The sequence below is a fragment of the Ammospiza nelsoni genome, chromosome 8 (genome assembly GCF_027579445.1).
Source record: "Ammospiza nelsoni isolate bAmmNel1 chromosome 8, bAmmNel1.pri, whole genome shotgun sequence".
Lineage (NCBI taxonomy): Eukaryota > Metazoa > Chordata > Aves > Passeriformes > Passerellidae > Ammospiza > Ammospiza nelsoni.
Genome location: NC_080640.1, coordinates 8179 through 30018, shown reverse-complemented (window position 1 = coordinate 30018; position 21840 = coordinate 8179). Strand labels below are relative to the sequence as shown.

General features: G+C 47.9%; 1 long non-coding RNA gene across 1 annotated transcript; it reads left to right on the top strand.

Annotated features, from left to right (window-relative positions):
* The first annotated feature begins 2516 nt into the window (after positions 1-2516).
* On the top strand, positions 2517-3314 carry LOC132076367 (uncharacterized). The gene is made up of 2 exons (XR_009418896.1): positions 2517-2890; positions 2930-3314. It is a non-coding gene; the product is annotated as an uncharacterized LOC132076367 (long non-coding RNA).
* The last annotated feature ends 18526 nt before the right edge of the window (positions 3315-21840 follow it).

The following is a 21840-nucleotide window of genomic DNA, read 5'->3' as shown; positions in this document are numbered from 1 at the left end:
ATTGGATTTTGGGTAGAAAATTTATCAGTCCAGAGAGGAGACAAGTCCTAGCTGTCAGATAGCCACTCGTTGACCCTTCGTGTCGTCTCACAGGTCCCCGAGGCTGCTGATTTCCCCAGGATCTGCCATTTTACCTCAAGGAGCGGCAGCCAGAAGATGTGTCACAGCACGTTCTTCAGCATCTCGAGTAAGGGCCGCAGTGAGCATTTAAGTGGAAAGATTGTGTGAGCGTGTGTGAGAGCACGTGGCTGTGTCTGTCTGTGTCTGCTCGTCTCTGCGTGTGTGAGTGCATGCTGACTGGATTTAACCTTGTGTGTGTGACTTTTGCTTTCCAGGTTTTGCGACTCCTTGTTAAATTTAGAATAAAAAATCCCCAGCCGGGTTGTATTGCATGAACTGACATGATATGTACCGATTTTGGCTTAAAACCCAGAAAACCAGACGAAGATGAGCAGGAAAAAACCAGAAAAAAACCACATGATGGACAAGAAAAAAACCCAGAAAAAGCCCAGGATGGGCAAGAAAGCAACGAGAAAAAAACCCCAGAAAATAATCCCAGATGGGCAAGAAAAAAACGTAGAAAAACCCCAGAAAATCACCCAAGATGGGCAAGAAAAAAACCCAGAAAAAAACCCAAAAAAAAAACTCTGAGATGGGCAAGAAAAAACCCAGAAAAAACCCAGAAAATTTCTTGTCCCCCAAGATGGACAAGAAATAACCCAGAAAAAAATTCGAAGAAGGGCAAGAAAAGACCCAGAAAACACCCAGAAAAAAATCGCAACCCAAGTATAAATATAGAAATGTTTGTCAAGTATATGCAAATATATAAAGAAATGTTAAATTATTTGAAATATAAAATAACATAAATATAACATTTATACAGTATTACTTGTGTTATGGATCATATTGATTTTTATTTATTTCCTATAATACACTACAATATTTATATCAATTTTACATCTATCATATCTATCATTTGTTATATGTTATACCAGATTGATATACTCTAGGTTTTTTTAAGTAGTTTAAAATAAAGGGGATTTTTTTTTTGATTTGGCAAAAGCAGGTGTTTTAGTATAAACATTATAAATACAAATAATATAAAGGTAGAAATCTAAGAATAGAAATAGATCATAAATAGCTGAAGGTTAATATAAAAATTAAAAATGTAAGAAAAAATAAGTTGTAGCAGTAGATATGGTACATAATTAGGAAAATAATTTATCTCTTATTTGAATAGGATACATGTTATACATAATGATTAATATAATACTTAAGTATAAACTGCAAATATAAATGTGAATATAGTCATGAGCGCTATAAATATAAAAATATTTCAATGTAGTTTAAAAGAACAGAGCTTTTTTGTATTTATTTAGTTAGGATGGGATTTGTATTTTAAATAGTGAAAGCATGATAGAAATGTAATTTTAGACATAGAAATATGCAATCAATGTGGAAAGATATTTATAAAAGCACAAAATATAAGTAAATATAAATAATAGAAATAGAATAATGTTATATAAATTACATGCTACATCAATGTCCACTATAGCTATGCATGTGAATATAAATACGAAAAATGGAAATAAAAAATTTATTTAAACATGGCTTTAAAGCAAGGGGCCTTGTTTGATTCTGGTGGGGTAAGAGGCAGGTTTTTGGCATTTATTTCAGAGCAGTTTTTGGCGGGGGTCGCCCCTGTTCTTTTTTGCCGCCTTCGCTGCCCGCAGCCCCGAGGCGCGCTGCGCCCCCGGCTGGGGCGGGCGGCAGTGCTGCCGCCTTGTGGGCAGAGCGCGGTACTGCAGCTCTGTCGCTACCGGCAGCCGCGAGGCCGCCATCTTGGGAGTGGCGAGTCGCGGATGTCGCGGACTTTTCCTTGACCTTCTTAACATGGCAGCGAGAAGGGCGGGGAAGTCGAGGGCCAGCGTCGGTCGAATCGGCTGCCTGCATGAAACACCGACGCCACGGCGGCCCCGATGGATTTTTATGTGGCATTTTAAGTGTATAAGACACGGCCTATGTGGTCAGCGGCGCCGTGGGCGAACATATTTAGGCGGGTTGCTGAGAGGCATCTGGGTAAAACCCTATTTCTTCCGAGGGTCCTCCTCGGCCGCCATTTTGGGAGGGGCGCGTCGCAAATGTCGCGGGCGTTCTTTGACCTTCTCAAGATGGCGGCGAAATGGGCGGGGAAATCGCACGCCCCCATAAATCTCCTCCCCCTGTGGCCACAGAGCGGGGTCGCACCCCCCCGAGCCAGCGCCCTGCCCCTCGCCGCTGAGTGCCGGGGGCGGGGCAAGGACGCGGCTGCCGAGCGAGGGAAGGGCGCTGGAGCCAGCGGCGGTCGGGCCAGGGTCTGTAAATGGCGGGGGCGGGTGAAGGACATTCGGTCATGCAAAGGGATGCGATGGCCGAGGAGAACGGCCGCGGCGGGGGCGGCCGGGCGGGGCCGGTTTCGGCGGGCGGCGGAGGTGCGGTCGCAGCGCTCCGCGGGCCGGGGCAGCGGGCGGGGGCGGGCGAGCGGCGTCGGAACAGGGCGGCAGCTCCCGAGCCCGCGCCCGCCCCGCTCCAGGCGCTGGGAGCGACCGCGGGCCGGACAATCCCGGCGGGGCGGCCCCGGGGCGGCGGGCAGGCGGCGGAGCGGGGCCGTGGCGCTCCCCGCCTTCGCTGCCGCCAGCTTTGGAAGGTCGGGCCGGGCGCCCGCCCCGTCCCGCTGCCTCCCGGTCTCTGTAAACTCCTCTCTGGCTTCATAGGTCCGTGCTGGAGAGAGGGACAAAGGGCCCCGCTGGTTGCCGTGTCCTCGGGGGGCAGAGAGTTCTGACCTTGGCCGCATGGGCTGCCGAGTGTTGGAACAATGGGGATGCGCTTTTATGTATTTAGTGACATTTATGTATTTTTGTGTACATTTTATGTATTTAGTGACATTTAGAGATTTATTCCCCTGCTTCAGGTGAGCGTGCATCATTGCCGGTTTGGGATTGAGTGAAATGGCTGAGGAAACCAGCTCTGGGGGGGAGGCAGGGAAATCCTCTCTTTACCCATTCTTCACGGCAGGACAGCCTGAAGACTGAAAGTGTAAGAAGATGTGGAGGGAAACAGAGAATCTGGCAGGAGCATCGAACGCACAAGTGCACGAATTTTGCTTTTGGCTTGGATTTAAACTCAGAAGTTGTGAGGAATTTGGGAGTGAGAAGGGATATTTCAGAAGGAGAAGAAGAAAAAGAAGTTGTTGTTACAGTCTTGGCAAAAGCTTCTGTTCTAGCTAATAAAATAAGTTAGTTTAAATAAAAAAAAAAAAAAAAAAAAAAAAAAAAGTGGAGTATTTTTTTTCCTACACTATTATATTCATTGGTGGTATATGGTGTGTTGTTTTATTTCTTGGTATTATTAACTCTGTGTAAGTTGTTTTTTGGGTGAAGCTGACTTTCTGGATGGGTTGGTTTGTATTTGAGCTAGGATTAATTTCAAGAGGTTTCTTTCATAGACTTCTGATAGGTATTACTGGCATTTTGGTTTTGTTTAATTTATGTATAAACATACGGCTTCGGTAGGGCCAGCTGGGCTGCTGGAGTTTTGGGTGTGAATTTATTAGATGGCTTTTGTTAAATGCAGTTTTTCATTTTAGAAATGTTTTTCAATGTAGTGGTTTTAAGGTGGTTTTTAAGAATTCACTGTATTGTTTTATGTTGTTTGTAGTTGGTGTATGATAAGGGATGTGGTGTGACTTCTTGAACGCTATGGTTTTAGTGTTCCTAAGTTCCGATTTCTTTCTGGTTCGTTAGGTGTTTTTAGTTTTATTGTTGGGGAGAGGGGCATTTATATGGTGGGTTTTTATAGGCAATATTTTTTAAATTTAGTTAGTGATATTTTGTAGTATTTTAATAGTTTAGATTTTTTTTTATTTTTATGCTTTTAGTTAATTTGTAAAATTTTTTCAAATAACTTTTCCAGATTATCGGTTATTATTTGTGCATAAACGTAGAGCTTTTTTTTCTTAGTACTGTTTTGGGTCAGTTGTACAGTTTTGAGTCTAGTGAGTTGGTTAGATTTAATTTTTAATGGGTGTTTGTTTTTATTAGTAGTTGTGTCATTTTCAAGGTGTATTTGAGTTTGTGGGTGTTTGAGATATTGGTTTAGGAGGAAGTTTATGATGAGAATGTGTGGAGGCTTTGGGCTGCTTATAGTGGGATTTAAAATTTATTTACAGTTAGGTTTATTTGAGTTTTTATTAGGGTTCAATATTGTGGGATGTTTGTTCCGTTAGTAATAGAAATAGGTTTTGTTTTGATGTGCTGCAATGGGATGAGCGCGGGCTGCGTACAGGTGCTGACAAAGGTACGGTATTGTTGTGGTTCTGATGTGTCGGGTTAATGAACTTACATGGTCTAACATATACATGAAAATAGAAATAAATATAAATTTAAAAATAAATATGAAATTAGAGTGGTAGACATAGATAACAGATACATACATAAAAGTATAATATATGGTATATAATTGTAACATTATATATAGAGTGGAGTATAATTTATATATATTAAGAAAGATATATAAACATAGAATGTAAATATAAAAAGGTTAAAATAAAGTGGAGATTTTTTTCGGTTTTTTTAGGTTGTAGGCTGTTTTTTTAAATAAATAATATAAATAGAAATAATATAAAAGTAGAAATCCAGATATACAAATATATAATTTATATACCAATATCTATAAATATCTAATATGAATAAATATAAGTAAAAGAAATACATAATATAAAAATAATACCTCTATTATTATAATAAAAGGTATTCTCTCTAATATATAGCTATAAATATAATAAATAAAAATTTTAAAGGTAGATGTGAATAGAATTTTAACTATTGTTTAAATCAAGGGATGTCCTCTGTTTTTATAGAGGCAGGAGTTTTATTTTAAATACTATAAGTCTTATAAAAATGTGAATCGTAAGTTAGAAATATTTAATAATTATATAAAGAGAAATTGCTAAACTATGAATATAAATTTAAATATAAACATAAGTAAGTAAAATGCAGATTTGTAATATAGAATATAAATAACATTATAGGGCACTATAAATTATAAATAGGAATAAAAATATAAAACTATGTAAATATATTCCAAAGGAAAGGAATTTTTTTGGCTTTTATTTAAGTAGAGGCAGATGTTATTTAAAATAAAACATAAGTGTTACAGAAGTAAAAATCTTGACAGGGGAATATATAATCAATATGTAAAAATAGGTATAAAATAGATAAATAAGTGCTTGGAGTAGATATAGAATAAAAATTTATTTATAAATTGACATTGATAAAGATAAATGTATAAGTAAGCAATATACATTTATATTTATAATGCATATTGTGAATGTAAATATGAAAACATAAGGATATATATATTTGAATATTTTTTAGAAGAAAGGGTTGGGGTTTTTTTTGGTTCTTACTGGGTTAGAGGATGCCTCCCAGACCCAAGCTGCCACCTCAGCCGACTCAAGCAATCTGCAACAAGGAATCTGGGGGGCTGAGTTTTGCTTACCTGGGGAAAGCGTCAGCACTAGTGTTCAGGAGCCTCTGGCCAAGAGGGGCCGGCCATCTGCCTGCTGAAATTCTGCATTGCGCAGGATGCCTCCCAGACCCAAGCTGCCAGCACCGCAGAGTCAGGCTGGTTTGAGGGTCCCCAAATGTGTCCAGCAATCTCCCATCAGGAACCTGGGGTGCTGAGTTTTCTTCTTCTGGGAAAGGGCTGGCATTGGTGTTCAGGAGGCCTCGCCTGGAGTGGCTGGCTGCCTGCTGATATTTCTGCATTGCCAAATGTGCCTCCCAGACCCAAGCTGGCACCAGTGAAAACTCCAGCTGCTTTTGCCTCGGCACGTGTCTCCTGCCATCTGCCATCAGGAACCTCAGCTGCTGAGTTACACTTCCCTGTGTAATGGGCAGCACTGGTGTCCAGGGCCCAGGGGCCCTTACTGGCCAGCCGCCTGCTCAAATTCTGCATTGCGCAGGATGCCTCCCCGACCCAAGCTGCCACCACCGCAGTGTCTGGCTGGGTCCCAAATGGCCCCAGCAATCTTCCATCACGAACCTGAGCTGGTGAGTTACACTTACCTGTGTCAAGGGCAGCATTTCTGTTCAGAGCCCAGGGGCCCTTCGTGGCCGGCCGCCTGCTGAAATTCTCCATTGCGCATGATGCCTCCCGAATCCAAGCTGGCACCTCAGCCGAGCTGAGCTCGTTTGAGAGTCCCACGCGACTTGAGCAATATGCCACCAGGAACTTGGGCAGCTGAGTTTTGCTTACCTGGGAAAAGGGACAGCACTAGTGTTTAGGAGCCTCTGGGCAAGAGGGGCTGGCTGTCTGCCATCTGAAATTCTGCACTGTGCAGGATGCCTCCCAGAACCAAGCTGCCACCTCAGCTGAGTTGAGCAATCTGCAGCAAGGAATCTGGGTGGCTGAGTTTTGCTTACCTGGTGAAAGGGTCAGCACTAGTGTTCAGGAGCTCGGGGCCAGCTGTCTGCTGAAATTTAACATTGCGCAGGATGCCTCCCAGACTCAAGCTGCCACCACCGTAAAGTCAGGCTGGTTTGAGAGTCTCAAGTCGCTGTAGCACTCTGCTCTCAGGAAACTGAGCTGGTGAGTTATACTTACCTGTGTAAAGGGCAGCATTGGTGTCCAGGGCCCTTAGTGGCCTGTAGTGGCCTGCTGTCTGCTGAAATTCTGCATTGCTCATGATCCCTCCCAGCCCCAAGCTGCGACCTGTGCCTAGTTGATCTTGTTTGAGACTGCCAAGCACCTCCAGCAATCTGAAACTAGGAACCTGGGCTGCTGAGTTTTGCTTACCTGGGAAAAGGGATGGCACCAGTGTTTAGGAGCCTCTGGTCCAGAGGGGCCGACTGTCTGCCACCTGAAATTCTGCATTGCACAGGATGCCTCCCGGACCCCAGCTGCCACCACCGCCAAGTCAGGCAGGTTTGAGGGTCTCAAATGTGTCCAGCAATCTCCCATCAGGAGCCTGGGGTGCTGAGTTTTCTTCTTCTGGGAAAGGGCTGGCATTGGTGTTCAGGAGGCCTCGCCTGGACTGGCTGGCTGCCTGCTGATATTTCTGCATTGCCAAATGTGCCTCCCAGACCCAAGCTGGCACCAGTTCCAACTCCAGCTGCTTTTGCCTCGGCACGTGTCTCCTGCTACCTGCCATCAGGAACCAGGGTGTCCAAGGTACGCTTTCTTGAGAAAAGGGCTGGCCTTCATGTTCAGGGGCAAGGGGCTCTTAGTGGACGGCTAGGTCCTGAAATTTCCCATTGCGCCGGATGCCTCCCACATCCAAGTTGCCACCTGTGCCGAGTTGAGCTGGTTTCAGACTCCCAAGCGCCTCCAGCAATTTGAAATCAGGAACCGGTGTTGCTGAGTTTTCTTTACCTGGGAAAAGGGTCAGCACTAGCGTTCAGGGGCCTGTGGCCCGGAGCGGCCAGTTGTTTGCCTTCTGAAATTCTGCATTTCCCAATCTGCCTCCCAGACCCAGTTGGCACCTATCCCAACTCCAGCTGCTTTGGCCTCGGCACGTGTCTCCTGCTATTTCCCATCAGGAACCTGGGCTGCTGAGTCAGGCTTACCTTAGAAAAGGGCTGGTGTTCACGTTCAGGGCCCCGGGGGCCCTTCGTGGCCATCAGCCTGCTAAAATTCTGCATTGCGCAGGATGCCTCGCTGACCCAAGCTGCCACCACCGTAAAGTCAGTCTGGTTTTAGGGTCCCAAATGGCTCCAGAAATCGCAGCAAGGAACATGGGGGGCTGAGTGTTGCTTACCTGGTCCGCCCCCTCCTATGGGAGCTTCTTTTAATGGAAATAGACCAATTCCTTTATCCCATTCTTTTTTGATTTTTATCCTCTATAGCTTTCTTCCCGTACTTTTAGGAAGAAGCAGGAGAGGGCTTTCTTTTAACTGAACTTGTAGTGTTTCGAGAAGGTGATTCCTTTAGAAAGTTCCCCTGAGCAGCCGGAGCTGTGGTTACCAAGGGAACGGAGCTCAGGGCGGGACGGGGGAGCTGGGCACAGCTCAGGTTTCGGTCCTCCAGAGGCGGGATCTGCAGCCGGGATCAGCGGAGGGGCCGTTCCGGTGCAGACCGAGCTGGAGCGTGCATGGCTCCCGCGTGGCTCACGGGGGCTGATCCGGCAGAGACAAAGCCGGGACTGACGCCGGCTGCAGCGGAGGGAGCCGAGCAGAGCGAGGACAGACGGGACCCCGCTCCGTGCGGTGACCACGGTGCGCACGGCAGGACCCCCCCCCTCCCTCCCCCGGCACGGCCGGCGGAGCGGCCGCGGTCCAGGCGGTCAGACCGAGACAGCCCTAACCTCAGCCTAACCAGCCCCCCTAAAAACAGCCTTTTCCCCCAAGAGCAGCAGCACAACACAGCAACCCTAACAGCGAGACCAGACAGCAGCCTTCACACACCAGGTCAATGACAGAACCCTCAGAGACCAACAGCCCCACTGCAAAAAGGTAGGGGTGACGTCTGTGGGCTAGACAGCAAGAGGTGGAATTCGGAGACGAGCACATCTTTTTGAGTTTTTTTGTCTAGGACTTTTAAAGGTATTTAGAAGATTTTGGAAGGGACTTTTCAGGGTATTGTTGGGGCTTTTTCCAACCCATTCTATGATTCTTTAGCATATTTTCAAGATTATGGTCAGGGTCAGAGGAAACACCCTCTGAAAAGGCAGAGTTTTAGGACTGCAGTGGAATGCTTTAGAAAGGGGCCAGCGGTGGCACAGCGGGTCGGGTCCCACCCTGCCAGTCCAAAGGTTGTAAGTTTTAGACCCAGTTAAGTTGTTGTGGTTAGGGTTAGATGCTCTCAGGTTTGGTCCGGGAGAATTTCTGCACAGAAAAACTCACCCCCTGAGTTTCCTGATGCCAGTTTGCACTAGGAGGTGCTTGCCACTGCCAGGGCAGCCCGAGTTCTCGGTGGGGGCATCTTTGCTCCTGGAGAAATCCTGTGCCGGCGTCTTCCCTGTAAAACCAAACTCACACCTGCTGCGTGTCCACGTCAGAGGCACGTGGCACTGCAAGGGCAGCGAGAATTCTTGGTGTCGGCAGCTGCGGGCTGTGAGAAATTGTTCTCTGCAGTTTTGGAGGCCGAATCGCAGTTTCAGCCATGGGCACACAGAGAGGAAAGGCTGTTAATTTCCTTCGAAAGGAAAGTCTGGCACCCCATGGTTTAAGGGGCAGAAGAAGGGCTGTGTAGGGGAAGGAGCTCCTCACAGGACCTTTCTTCACCTCCACCCCCAGTCCAAGGTCTAGCAGCGCCCCGTGTGACCAGCTGCTTTCAGAGGGTTACCCGGGCACAGGTGCACAGGGAGCTGCTCGGCCAGAAGGGCTAACAGGGGTATCCCAAGTGTCCCTCCATGAACTATGGTCAGAGCATCCAGCACGGACTAGGGAGCAGCCGGACCCACCCGGGCACAGAGCATCACTTTGGGAAAACGCCAAGGGAAGAGCCCTTTTGCCAAGGGGCAGCATCTGAGCAGACCAGGCAGCATGTGGGGTTCCACGAGAGGGCTTGCAACTGTCCCCTTTTACTGTGTCAGTCCCTCTCCAAAGCCCCAGACCCTCCAGAGCACTCCCAGAAAGGAGAAGGGTTATTAGGAGAAAAAGGGTTTAGGGAAAAGGGGAAAAGCTTCCTTTTCCATGACTTTTTGTGTTCAAACTGGTAGGGACTTGGATTCCCCTGCAATTGTAATGGTCTCAGTTGAAAGAATCCCTGCCTTTTCTATGCTGTTAGGGGCGTTAATTGACAGCGAGTCCCCATTCTCTATTATTTGGCAGTTTAAAAAAAAGGGGAAAATCTTGACAATGTTTCTTATGGGTTTGAAGTAAGGGTAGCCACCCCCTTTTTGTTGTCCTGAGGCCCAAATTGAGGGAGAAGCCCAGCTATCCCTCCATCCTAAGGGTTTGAACTGAGGGAAAAATCCTTCTGTTTTCATCACTGGAGAGATTTTAAAGTGTGGAAAGCCCCTATTTTCCCAATACTTAAGGAGAGCAAATTAAATAGCAGAAACTAGGTATTTGTTATTGCATTACCTTCAGTAGAGATAACTGCCCCATTTCCTCTTTTTAAGGAGGTCACTTGAAGGAAGCTCTGCCTTTTTCAGCATTTTAAGGGTTTAAAACTACATTTCAGGGCACTTCTTTCTGTGCTGTAGGACCAAGTATCTCAGAGAAGGATGAGCCTGGCATGCACTTAACCCTAACACTGCCTGGGAGGCTTTTATCTTTCTTATTTTTACTTATAAGGTAGATGGCCAAAATTGGAGGTCCCAAGGAGACTTAGACTATTCATATCATTGGTATTCTTCTCCACCCAGTTTAATCACATGGGAAGTACTACTTAGTAGCCACTAGTTACGTAGTTGCTAAGGAATAGTTACGTAAGTTAACAGCCAATTACCCAATTTATCTAGTTATGCTGCCTAAACAGAAAGTTTTATTTCTTACCAGTTTTCCTCACTTGTGCTCCAAGTAGTTGTTGTAAAAAAGAAAGCGCTGTTATTTTTCTGAAGAGTTTTTTTCTATAACAAGCCCTTCACTCCCCTTCAATTCAAGTCAGAGGGGCGAAACAGCGGCAGCTGCTCTGAGGGCTTTTATACCTGGTGGGAGTCGCCCCCTCCCTTTTCCCAGGTGCCATGGGAACGAGAGGCGGGCACAATCAGGGGTATATTAACCCCAGCCTTGGCTGAGGGGCTTCATTCCCTCTCTGGGATGTGCTGGGGTAAGAGCTCTCCTCTCATTTCAGTGAAGAGGCTCTTTCAGCTTATCTCAGCTTCTTTTCAGCGGGTGTTTCTGGGCATCTAAAGAACTGAAGCTTTGAAGATTCTGTGAAGTAAACAGCGTGGAATAGAAGGCGCATTTAGGTTCACGATTTTGGGTTTTGTGTTTAGGGGTGGTAAAGTGCATTTGTAATTTCTGGTTTAGGTATTGTTTTGTTTTGTATTTTTTTTTAGAAGGAGTGCCGCTCCCAGAGATTCCTGGTTGTGTCAAGTACCATGCTTTTTTCAGCAGATTCGTCATGTCACAAGAGGGATCTGCCCAGTGTCAAGGATGATGTTTGAGACAGAGGCTTCAGGTGAGTTGAGGATTGTGATTAGGACAGGGAGGGTGAGCAGGTATCCAGTTAGGAATTATTGTGGGTGGGGGGAGTTTGAAGGTAGCAGGGTGAAAAAGGATGTTTATTTGAGGACCCCCCCCTAAGGCTTCTCAGAAGCCTAGCAGAGGTGTTCCCATGTCCTACAGCACACAAGGTTATCTACTGCACTCACAGGAATGCTATTCAATTTTGCCTTTCTCTAACCCAGGTGCCACTCCTAATAAAGGCCACAGCCTTGTAATCAGGGTGAAGCCGGAGCCTGAAGGTGCCAGGCACACTCAGGAGAGGGCAAGTAGCTGCCTTGGTGGGATTTGGCCCACATAACTCTGGACTCATACTTTGGTTTTGGTTTTTTTCATTGTAGCTGACCCAGAAGCTAACAGGCCACCACGAGGCCCGTCCAAGGCAGACTCATTTCAGGTGCAATGTGGATCCACATCACCAATCAAACAAAAGATAAGTTGGGGGCTATAGCTTGGAGATGGGATGATGAGAGAGTAGCAGGTTGGGAGTTCTTAGGCCAGATTTAAAAATTACCAGATGGAAAAGCAATCTTCTGCAAGGGCCTCTTAGGATAGCTAAAGGGAGAGGCTTTACTTTTGATGGCAGCTTTTAGGCGGGCAGTGCAGAACAGCTCCGGTCTGTGTCACGTTGTCCGGTGTGCCGCGTTCCCTAGTGTGTCTTTGGGGTCCCTTTTCCCTTCCCCACTCAATCCCCTCACCACAAGCATGATGTGTCGTGTTTCATGTCCCCCTGTTTGTCACGTTCTGTGTCACAGGTGTCTGCTCATATTTGTGCTGGAGCTGTTCTGCCCTGCCGCGTGGCATGCTGCAATAGGACAAGCCTGGGAAGTTGGAATTTGTAATGTGGGGTGTACTTGGGCTGTAGATGCTATTCCTAGGTTGGCATAAGGTGTTTGCAGCTTGCGAGTTGTCCTGGAGGTGTTTGACATATGTTCTAACTTTCTTTCAGGTGCAGATGCCTTGCATCCCTGGCCGAGGGTCAGGGTTAGGAGTAGGAGGTGCCGGGCCTTCTTAGGAGCACTGTGAGTAGCACACTGGTGGGGTTTTGGGTGATGTGGTGCCAAGATCAGGCACAGATGTTTAGTTTTCTCTATAATACAGCTGTCTGAGAGACACCAGCGCGGTGACAGGAGGACCTTCCCAGCTGACGAGGTGGCCTTTCTTTGCACCTGAGACCAGCATCCCCTGATGTCTGAGAGATAAGTAGAGGGCCATGACCCACAGGGGGGATGAAAGCAGAGTGCTGGTTTGGGAATTACCGGGAGGGGTTTTGGAGTCCCCTTGGAGCTGGGGGTGTCCATGAAGTGGCCCCTTAGGCCCCGTAAAAGCCAAGTCTCACTTTTGATCGCAGTGCTGAGGTGTGCAGGAGGGCAGAGCAGTCCCGGTGTGTATCGTGTCACTTGTCTATTGTGCATTATGTGTTGCTTGTGTATCTCATGTGTTTTTCCTTAGCCCTTTGAGGGTCCTGTCAGAAACCCTGGCATCATTGGTAGCATCTGTCATCTCTGCATTCCTTGGCCTGGCACCCAGGCCATAGATGCAATTCTGATACCTGTCTGAGCTCCCCAGTCAAAAGTTCTCTGTTTGGAAGCATCCAGTCAGTTGTCTTTTCAGGTCTTGTTCTCAGCTGTATGGACAGCTATGCCCCACCAAGATCCATTATGGTGGATTAGGACTTTGTAATAATACGAAGTTAGGTAGAGGCTTCTGATTGTAGGATTCCTAGGCATCCATCTTTGCAGTTCTTGGAAGAAAGAATTCAGTTTAGCATCCTCTTCCTCCAGGGTTCTCTGAGCCTCATCAGCTCACCATCGGTTTCAGCTCCATCATCTTGTTTTGCATTCTCTCAGTCCTTGCAGCTGTTTTCCTTGCTAAGAGATTTCTGTCTGTGTCTTGTGTCCTTTGTTTGTCACGTGTGGTCTGTCCTGTGTCACGGGTGTCTGCACACTTTTGGGATGGGGCTGCTCTGCCCTGCCGCATGGCCTGGTACGATAGTAGAAGTCTTGGAGACTTGGTATGTGTAATGTGGGGTGTACCTGGACTCTAGATGGGATTTGTAGATGGACATAGGATCTCTGGAGCTCTTCAGTTATCATGCAACTTTTTGACTCTTGTCCTAATTTTTTTTTTTCAGGTTCAGATGGCTTAAATCTGTGCCAGAGGGCCCCATCCCAGGTGAGGGGATTCCCCCAAGGAGGTAAGGCCCCATTTGTCTCTGCAGCAGAAGTGTGTATGGTGACTCTGTTGCAGCTCTGTGTTTTGTCTTTCTTTTTAGGAAGTCAATCTGGATACCAGCAGCCAAGGTGAGCAGCGGAGAGAAGTAGTTGGTAGTGCTCAGCTCTTAGGTATAATGATTTTTCAGGAGATTCATCGTGTCACAAGAGGGATCTGCCCAGTGTCAAGGATGATGTTTGAGATTGAGGCCTCAGGTGAGTTGAGGATTGTGACTGGGAGAGGGAGAGAGAGCAGGTATCCAGTTTAGGAGTTCTTGGGAGGGGGTTTGCAGGCAGCAGGGTGAGAAAGGGTGTTTATTTGAGGGCCCCCCCCACACAAGGCTTCTCAGAAGCCTAACATAGGCGTTCCCATGTCTTACAGCATACAAGGTCCTCCACTGCACTCACAGCAATGCCGTTTAACTTTGCCTTTCTCTAAGCCAGGTGCCACCACTAATGAAGGCCACCGCCTGGGAATTGGGATGAAGCTGGAGCCTGAAGGAGCCAGGCACACTCAGGAGAGGGCAAGTAGCTGCCTGGCAGGTATCTGGCCCACATAGTTCTTCGCCCATGCGGTGCTAAGATCAGGCACTGATGTTTGGTTCTCTTAATTATAGGTGTCTGAGAGACACCAGCGCGGTGCCAGCAGGACCTTCCCCGCTGACGAGGTGGCCTTTCTTTGCACCTGACAGGGACCAGCATCCCCTGATGTCTGAGAGATAAGTAGAGGGCTGCGACATGGGGAGGGGATGACAGTGGGGTGCTGGTTTGGGAATTACCGGGAGGGGTTTTTGAGTCCAGTTTGGAGGTGTGGGGCGTTCATTAAACGGCTTCTTTGGCCCCATGAAAGCCAAGTCTCACATTTGGTCACAGTGCCGAAGTGCGCAGGGCAGAGCAGTCTCGGTGTGTCTCGGGTCACTTGTCTGTTGTGCATTATGTGTTGTTTTTGTATGCCATGTCTTTTACTTTAGGCAGGCCTGTCGGAAGCCTTGGCATCATTGGTAGCGTCTGTGATCTGTGCATTCCTTGGGCTGGCACGCAGGCCATAGAACTTCTGACTGGGGAGCTCAGACAGGCATCAGACTCTCTTCTCTCTTTGGAAGCATTCCATGTGGTCTCTTTTTAGGTCTTGTTCTGAGCTGTATGGACAGCTATGCCCCACCTGGATCCATTGTGGTGGATTAGGACTTGTAATAATATGAGGTTAGGTAGAGGATTCTGACCATAAGATTTCTAGGCATCCCTCTTTGCTGTTCTTGCAATAAATCATTGAGTTAGCTGCCTCTTCTTCCAGGGTTCTCTGAGTATCAGCAGCTGACCTTCAGTTTCAAGTCAGTCATCTCCTTTTGCATTTTCTCAGTCCTTGCAGCCATTTTCCTTGCCAAGAGATTTTTGTCTGTGGGTTGTACCCTTTGTTTGTCACGTCCTGTCTGTGCCGTGTCACGGGTGTCAGCACACATTTGGGCCGGAGCTGCTCTGCCCTGTTGCATAGCCTGGTGCGATAGGACAAGTCCTGAGGGCTTGGGATGTGTAATGTGGGGTGTAGTTTGATCCTAGATGGGATTTGTAGATGGACACAGGATGTCTGGAGCTCATCAGTTATCCTGCAGCAGTTTGACTCTTGTCCTAACTTTTTTCAGATTCAGATGGATTAAATCAGTGCCTGAGGGCCCCATCCAGGGTGAGGGGATTCCCACAAGCAGGTGAGGCATCATTTGTCTCTGCAGCGGAAGTGTTCCGATGACTCTGTTACAGCTCTGTTCTTTGTTTTTCTTTTTAGGAAGTCAATCTGGATACCAGCAGTCAAGGTGAGCAGTAGAGAGAAGTAGTTGTTATTGTTCAGCTCTCAATTGTTGATGCAGTTCTAAGTTTCCATTCTCATTGGTGTGCTTTAGGCAATCTACTTGGAGCATGCCAAGCCCCTGTCGCCATCCGGCCGATGCACTGGGTTTCCTGCAGATGCGAGTCCTGCGCATGTGTTACAGGACCCGGTGATGAAGCCCTGAACTCCTCTATTTAATGGCGCTATCTGCGTGGCCTTCGGCAACTGCCGAGATGTTTTGGTGAGCGGTGGAAGTAGGGAGGAGGAGCGAGGGTTCGCTCAGGTTTCAGCTGTGCCAAATCACCTTATTCTCTCTTAATCCAGGTGTCCCCTGTGACTATGGCCTCGGTCTCTGAGCGTGCGCGAAGCGTGTAGCCTGAGCCGCCGGGCATTCCTAGGAGCACGGTGAGTAGCAGACTGGTGGGGTTTTGGGCAATGGGGTGCCACAGTCAGGCAGTGACGTTTTGTTTTCTTTAATACATGTCTGAGAGACACCAGCCCGGTGCCAGCAGGACCTTCCCAGCCAACGAGGTGGCTTTTTATTGCACCTGACAGGGACCAGCATACCCCGATGTCTCAGATAAGTAGAGGGATGTGACCCGCAGAGGGGATGAAAGCAGGATGCCGGTTTGGGAATTACCGGGAGGGATTTTTGAGTCCGCTTTGTAGGTGGGGGGTGTTTATGAAGTGGCCCCTTAGGCCCCATAAAAGCCAACTCACTTTTGATCACGGTGCTGAGGTGTGCACGGCAGAGCAGTCCCGGTGTGTCTCGTGTCACTTGTCTGTTGTGCCTCGTGTGTTGTTTGTGTATCTCATGTGTTGTACCTTAGCCCTTTGAGGGTCCTGTCAGAAACCCTGGCATCATTCTTTGCATCTGTGATCTCTGCATTCCCTGGTCTGGCACGCAGGCCATAGAACTTCTGATCTGGGAGCTCAGACAGGCATCAGACTCTCTTCCCTCTTTGGAAGCATCCCATCTGATGTCTTTTTAGGTCTTGTTGTGAGCTGTGCGGACAGCTGTGCCCCACCTGGATCCATTGTGGTGGATTAGGACTTGTGATTATATGAGGTTAGGTAGAGGATTCTGACTGTAGGATTCTTAGGCATCCATCTGTGCTGTTCTTGGAATAAGTCATTCAGTTTGCATCTTCTTCTTCCAGGGCTCTCTGAGCCTCATCAGCTCACCATTGCTGTCAGCTCGGTCATCTCCTTTTGCATTCTCTCAGTCCTTGCAGCCATTTTCCTTGCCAAGAGATTTCTGTCTGTGTGTTGTGCCCATTGTTTGTCCTGTCCCGTCTGTCCTGTGTCACGGGTGTCCGCACACATTTGTAGCGGAGCTGCTCTGCCCTGTTGCCTAGCCTGGTGCAATAGGACCAATCCTGGGGACTTGGAATTTGTAATGTTGGGTGTAGTTGGACTCTAGATGATATTCCTAGGTTGATAGAAGGTTTCTGCAGCTTTTGAGTTATCCTGCTGGTGTTTGACCTATGTTCTTACTTTCTTTCAGGTGCAGGTGCATCGCATCCATGGCTGCACACCCTATCGTGTGTGAGGGGGTTCCCGAAATCAGGTCAGTCACCATTTGTCTGTGCAGGGTGTGTGGCAAGTGTGACCCTGTTACAGGTCTGTTCTTTGTCTTTATTTTTAGGAAGCATAGCTGGATCTCAGCAGTCAAGTTCAAGAAGGCAAGGTGAGCAGTGGCCAGTAGCCTTCATTGTTGCTGAGGTCTCAGTTCCTGGGGCAAGTCTAAGTCTCTATTCTTGTTTTTGTGTCTTAGTCAAGCCGCTCTGAGCACGTCAAGCTGCCATCCCCCACCAGAAGATGGACCTGTTTCGCTGCCCTCGTCAGCCCTGTCTTCCGGGTAGCTGTCGGGAACCGCCGAGGAATTGCGGTGAGTCGGGCAAGTAGGGATGAGGAGCGAGGGTCCACTCAGTTTTCAGCAATCCCACATCATCTCCTGTCCTCTTCATGCAGGTGTACTCTGTGATGCTGGCATCGGTGTCTGAGCATGGCTGACGTGTGTGACTCCAGGAGATCGGCCATTGTTAGGAGAATGGTGAGTAGCAGGCTTGTGGGTTTTGGCCGATGCGGTGCCAAGATCAGGCACCGATGTTTGGTTTTCTTTAATCTAGCTGTCTGAGAGACAACAGCCCGGTGGCAGCAGGAACTCCCCAGCCGGTGAGGCGGCCTTCCTTCGCACCCGATACGGACCAGCATCACCAGATGTCTGAGAGATAAGTAGAGGGCTATGAACCACAGAGGGGATGAAAGTGGGGTGCTAGGTCAGACTCCCAGGGTGGGGGGTTTGAATTGGCTCTGGAGATGAGGGTAGGCAAGATGTGGCCCCTTAGGCTTCATAAAAGCAAAGTCTCAGTTTTGGTTACGGTGCTGAGCCGGGCAGCAGGGCAGAGCAGTCCCGGTGTGTCTCGTGTCACTTGTCTTTTGTGTGTTGTGTGTTATGTGGATATGTCATGTCTGTGATCTTAGCCCTCTGAGGGGCCTCTCAGAAACCTTTCCTAGCATCCGTGATCTCAGCGTTCTTTGCCCTGGCACCCGTGCCACGGAACTCTTGACCCGGGAGCCCAGACAGGCATCAGAATTGCATCTCTTTTTAGAAGCATCCCGTCAGATGTCTTTTCAGGTCTTGTTGTCAGCTGTATGGACAACTGCACCCTGTAAGGTTCCATTATGGCTGATTAGGACTTGTGAGAATGTGAGCTCAGGTAGAGCATTGTGACTCTAGGGCTCCTGGGCATTCATCTTTGCAGTTCTTGGACCGAATCATTGAGTTTAGCATCTTCTTTTTCCAGGGATCTCTGAGCCTGATCAGCTCACCATCAGTCTCACCTTGGTCATCTCATTTTGCATCCTCTCAGTCCTTGCAATCATTTTCCTTGCCTAGAGGTTTCTCTGTGTGTTTTGTCCCCGTTGTTTGTCACGTCCTGTCCCGTGTCACGGGTGTCTGCACAGATTTGTGCTGGAGCTGCTCTGCCCTGCCCCACCCCATAGCCTGGCGCAATCGGAGGCATCTCGGGGGCTTGTAATTGGTAATGTGGGGTGTAGTTGGACCCTAGATGGGATTTGTAGATGGGCACGAGATGACTGGAGCCCATAAGTTATCCTGCAGCCCTTTGACTTTTGTCCTAACTCTCTTTCAGATGCAGAAGGATAAAATCCAGGGCAGAGCCCCCCATCCCGGGTGAGGGGATTCCCCCAAGCAGGTCAGTCACTGTTTTCCTTGGTAGAGGAAGCATAAATGATGGCTGTCACAGCTCTGTTGCCTTTCCTTTTAGGAAGTCAAGGCAGAGAGCTGCAGTCCAGGCCAGTGGGCAAGGTGAGCATTGTGTAGCGTGCACAAGCAGTTTTATTGCTGAGGTCTCTGTTTCTGGTGCAGCTCTAACTCTCCTCTTTTTTTTTTTTTTTTTTTTTTTTTTTTTTTTTTTTTTTTTTTTGTTATTTTAGGTGGTCCACTTGTGATCTATCCTGGCCGAGCATGCTCATGCCAGGTGGGTGCAAGCTTAAGGTATTGGTGTGGCATACTTGTCCCAGTAGGGAGGTTGTGTTTTCACAGTATCTCAGCATGCTTTTTTGCTTTGTTTCTTTGCAGGTGCTGTCGCTGCCCTAAGCATGACCAAGGAACAGAGGAGGGCAGGTGAGTCGGTGTTTAGGCAGGCTGACTCATAGGGGAGCGTTATGCAGCAGCATGCTAAGCGGGTACATTTTCTTTTTGCAGGTATCTTCTGGGCAGCCTCCGGAGTCAAATCAAGTTTTGAGGTGAGCTGGGGCAGGGGTGCGGAGGAGTCCAGGGGATTACTGGTTTTGAGGACAATAGTCAGGTTTTCTGTTGCGTCTTAGGTACCCTGAGGAGGCTCGTAGCCACAGCTTGGAAGCGGCAGCACCGAAGCACACACATTGAGAACATCTCAACGTCCACGTCCGACCGAGGATGCATTTTGTCCGCTCGTCTTCCAAAAGCTAAGTGTCGGGGCCAGGGGTTGGGAGAATGGGAAAAGCCTTTACTATCACAGGGGGCAGTTTCATGTCAGCTTAGTGGAGAGGTCTGTAGCGGGCCGGGCTCTCTGGAATTAAAGAGAGAGGGTTTGTCCTCAGCCTCACCAGAGCCTTTGCCGGGCAGGGCAGTTCCGACCCATCTCCACGTTCTTGTGAACTTTGCGTCATCAGCCTTCCTCAAGTCAGCATAGTCACGGCTCTTTCCCCCGAGGGGCTCGCCTTCGGGTACGGAGCTATCGCCACGGTCATCCAGCCATCTGCTTCCTTCTCTAGGCTTGCTGAGCGTCTCGAGCGTCTTCCTAACTGCTTTGACACTAACTTCTTTTTGCGAGCTACATTTCATCATCACGTGCCATCATCATAGGGCTTCCTTTCCTTTGGCATCATCAGCCTGTGGCTCACCTTGCGTTTGCAGTCTCAGATCCCTAAGGGGAAAGTTCCCACTTGTCTTTGTGTTAGGTCATCTGCGTCTGTTAGGTCGTCCGTGTCTGTGTTACGTAGTCTGTGTCCATTGTCTTTCACGTCATAAGGCCTTTCTTACATCTCGACGCTTTGTCGGCACTGTTCTGTGCCATATTGCCTATATTCGACTCATGTTCCTTTCTGGATCTTCCTTATTCTGCCCTGTTTACATTTTTACTCTTTGAGCCAGGTAGGATTACAGATGTTCTCATCAGTCTTCCTTGTCACTACCAGCTTTGGTAGTGCCTTTTTTCTCCATGACATTTTCTTGGACTTGTAGAGCGGTGTCTTATACCCTCCTCACGTGACTGCAGTAGTTCTATAGGTTCCATCTTGAGAAAGGGTATAGGTCTCAGGAATTCATCTTGCAGAGTTATCTTAAGTCCTGTTTTATATTGTATCTATCTACCTATATTGCGTGTACCTGTGTTGGCTTATATTGTATGTGCTTATGTTGTATGTACTTGTGTTGGCTTATATTGTATGTACTTGTGTTGGCTTATACTGTATGTAGTTATGTTGCATGTACCTGTGTTGGCTTATACTGTATGTACCTGTGTTGGCTTATACTGTATGTACTTATACTGTATGTACCTATGTTGGCTTATACTGTATGTACCTATACTGTATGTACCTATGTTGGCTTATACTGAATGTACCTATACTGTATGTACCTATGTTGGCTTATACTGTATGTACCTATGTTGGCTTATACTGTATGTACTTATACTGTATGTACCTATGTTGGCTTATACTGTATGTAGTTACGTTGCATGTACCTGTGTTGGCTTATACTGTATGTAGTTATGTTGCATGTACCTGTGTTGGCTTATACTGTATGTGCTTAAAATGTATGTAAGTGCATTGCCTTATATTGTCTGTACTTGCACTGTATGCATTGGCTTATATTGTGTGTACCTATGTTGTACCACTTATGGTCGGAGCTGCCCTGCCCTGGCAGCTAGTCACAGTTAGGTGGAACAGTTATAGAAATTTTCCTGTTGATCTGTGTTTTGTGGGATTTTGGGTAGAAGACTTATTGGTTCAGAGCGGGGACAATTCCTGGCTGTCAGATTGGCACTTGTTGACCACTTTTTGTTGTCTCACAGGTCCCTGAGGCTACCGATTTCCCTAATCTACCATTTGATGTCAGGGAGGGGCAGCCAGAAAATGTGTTGAAGCACGTTCTTCAGCGTCGCAGGTAAGGGCCGCAGCGAGCGTGTAAGTGGGAAGACTGTGTGAGCATGTGTGAGAGCACATGGCTGTGTTTGTCTGTGTCTGCTTGTCTCTCTGTGTGTGAGCACAGGGTGAGTGGATTTAACCTTGTGTGTGTGACTTTTGCTTTTCAGGTTTTTCAACTCATTTTTAAATTTAGAATAAAAAATCCCCAGCCGGGGGGTTTTTTTTTTTTCCCCCCCGGCTGGGTTTTTTTTTCCTCGGTCCCGGTCGGTCCGCGAGGCGACGTTCATCGCCAAAGTTTGGGCACGGAACGGCCAGGGACCGGGGTTTTCGTCAGGCAGGAGGACTTTTTGGAGGCTCCCGGGAACCACGTTCCCGAGGAGCGGTGTGAATGTGTGCTGAGGGTTAGCAGAGCGGTTGAGGTGAGAGTCCGTGTGGGTTTGTGTGTGTGTCGAAGGGCTGTAGGGTTGTAACGTTGTATGCTGTTTGCTTTTCAGGTTTTTCAACTCATTTTTAAATTTAGAATAAAAAATCCCCAGCCGGGGGTTTTTTTTTTTTTCCCCCCGGCTGGGTTTTTTTTTTCCTCGGTCCCGGTCGGTCCGCGAGGCGACGTTCATCGCCAAAGTTTGGGCACGGAACGGCCAGGGACCGGGGTTTTCGTCAGGCAGGAGGATTTTTTGGTGGCTCCCGGGAACCACGTTCCCGAGGAGCGGTGTGAATGTGTGCTGAGGGTTAGCAGAGCGGTTGAGGTGAGAGTCCGTGTGGGTTTGTGTGTGTGTCGAAGGGCTGTAGGGTTGTAACGTTGTATGCTGTTTGCTTTTCAGGTTTTTCAACTCATTTTTAAATTTAGAATAAAAAATCCCCAGCCGGGGGTTTTTTTTTTTTTCCCCCCGGCTGGGTTTTTTTTTCCTCGGTCCCGGTCGGTCCGCGAGGCGACGTTCATCGCCAAAGTTTGGGCACGGAACGGCCAGGGACCGGGGTTTTCGTCAGGCAGGAGAAT